The following is a 2,783-nucleotide window of genomic DNA, read 5'->3' as shown; positions in this document are numbered from 1 at the left end:
ATTTTTTTAAAATACTACTCATCAATATATATATATATATATATATATAAAATTGATGAGTAGTATTTTGAGTCAAAATGAGCCGAACAGTTTAGGATTTATACTGTATATTTTATAGTATAAATCCTCAAAACACGAACGAACAAAAACCTAAACTTAACAAATTTAAAAATTAACTCTGTTAACACGAACGAACATATTAACAGAGTGGCTCGTTAACTTAACAATCAAGTTATTCGCGAACAACGAGCTGTTTTGAGAGGCCTACTTCCAACTTATACATAAATATCATATAATATGAACATTTTTCTTTTTAAAATTCTCTCCTTGAAATGTGGAGTAAATTAGTTCCTCCTCTCTCACCTGAAATGTTAATTTTGTTACTAATCCCTTTCAAGTTTTGATCTCCCTCAGTCCTCTGAATCTTATACAGAGCTGAAAGTGAGCATGGACAAAGGGAGAGCAATACTTTCTTTGATCAAAGAACATGAATTTATAAATAAAATTGAAATTTTGGTATTAGAAATTGTAAATATATAGGAATTGTGTGGGGTGAATGCAAATCTTCCTCTTTTTTATACTATAAGATATATACACACCACCTAATCTTTTGCATGAAAATGTGTGTTTAACTTTTAGAAGTTAAAATATTCATCAGTTCATGCCTTGCAACATTTCTTTCTCTCAAAGAAAAAGAAGCATGAACAAGTATATTGTTAGTTAAATTCAGCTTTATCATACAAAACATATCTTTTTTATTATTGTAATACCATATAATAGTTGGTATAAACAATTACAAAGCATGAGACTTGAGTACTTATAATAATTACAGCAAAACTAGATTTTTTTTTATAACAATCAATATAATTAAGATAAAAATAAGTTGTCATTTTATTATGATGGTTTATGAGATATTCAATATAAATTTTGATGAAAAAAGGGTATAGATGAATTTATTTGATTTTGGAATCATTCTTCAATTCTCTTTAGGCCTTAGATATGTAAATTCATAAGAATTGTGTGGTTTCTATTCATTGTATAAGCTAGTTTTATTTGTGATTTGGGGGATTTATTATTATTATTATTGTTATTATTCTTTTTCTTATTATTATTTTAATATTATCAATGTCAGATCTCAAACTCTGGATGTGAAAAGTGAAGGGTAGTGTTAGATTGTTGATCATATTTTTGGTCAAATAAGACTTAACACAAACATCACCCCTTGGTCCGATGCGACTACATTGGCCAAAAACTGCATTTGCTCATTTTTGGTTTGACGTGATTACACCGGACCTGGGCGTGACCACGCCTAGAGGTATCTTGACTTGGTCACGGGCGTGACCATGCCCTAAATCTTCTCGTTGTGGTCACGCCTAATGGTCGTGGCGGGGACCTCGCTCGGGTATATCTGGAGTGACCACTCAGCGTGATCACTCTCAGTGACACACGATCGATCTATGGCCTTCGCCTACGGATCAGAGCCCCACGGATCAGAGAACTCGCACCGTTTCGCCGGCGGCGATGCATGGCTCTTTCAAGTATCTGATTCATCACGGTCATCGACCCACCGCCTAATCGGACTGGTCACATAAGGCTCTGCTACTGCTTCCCAACCAATAAATAAACGATCTTCAGTGCTCTCTGACACATGTTGACTACTCCATTCCCCAGTACTTTCCTTCTATTTCGAGCATAGGAAGCATAGAGGAAAGAAGAACTCTGACGATCCTCATCCCCTCTGGTCAACCTCCTATCATAAGCTTCTCTCCTTTTCTCTTTTAATTAACGCAATTATTTTATGTTCTTAAGTATGGCTAGGTTAGTCAGTAGCCATGGATTAGGCTTGAATTTGGGTTCGACTCTATTGGACTTGAACCCAGCCTAATCCTAACCCAAAGTATATTGTAACCCGAACCTAGGTCTAAGTTAACCTGAACCAACTCTAACCTAACCTAAGCCCTAAACTTAACCAAGGTTTGACCCAACCCAGATCTAATCCAACTTAGACCTAACCCAACCCATGTCTAACCTAACACAAGTCTGACCCTAACCAGGCTTTACCCAACTTAGACCTAACCCAACATATGTCTAACCTAAACCAAACCCTAAACCTAACCCAGGTCAGACCCAACCAGGCATGACCCAACTTAGACTTGACAACTTGACCCAACTTAGACCTGACCCAACCCAAGTTTAACCTAACCCAAACTCTAACCAAACCTGACCTAACTTAGACCTGACCCAACACCGGTTAACCTAACCTAACCCATCCCAGACCTAAACCAACTTAGACCTAACCCAAACTCTAAACTAACCTGACCCAACTCTAACTAACCTAACCCAAACTCTAACTAACCTGACCCAACCCAGGCCTAACCTCTTAGATCAACCCAAATTAAATTGAAATAAACCTAGGTCAACCCACCAGATCAACCTAAATTAAACCCAGCTTAACCCAGGTCAACCCAAATCAACTCGAGTCAACCCAGCTAACCTAAGACAACAAGTCAACCTGGGTCAACCCAATTTAACCCGAGTCAACCCAAATCAACCTAACCTAACCTGAGCCAATTCTAATCATGCTATGCCCGCTCAAGCCTAAACCAGTTGATTCGTATCATACCTAAGCTCAATCTTGAGTTAACCTAAGCTGGAAATTCAGCTTATCTCAGCTTAACCTTAGCCTAAGTCTAATCCAAGACTAAGTATATATGTTATTTTAACTGTTATTTCATGTTTCATTTCAAATGTTATTCCATGTTCAAAAATAAAACAAATATATA

Source organism: Phalaenopsis equestris, unplaced genomic scaffold (genome assembly GCF_001263595.1).
Source record: "Phalaenopsis equestris unplaced genomic scaffold, ASM126359v1 Scaffold000002, whole genome shotgun sequence".
Taxonomy (NCBI): domain Eukaryota; kingdom Viridiplantae; phylum Streptophyta; class Magnoliopsida; order Asparagales; family Orchidaceae; genus Phalaenopsis; species Phalaenopsis equestris.
Note: the sequence above shows the minus strand (reverse complement) of the source record.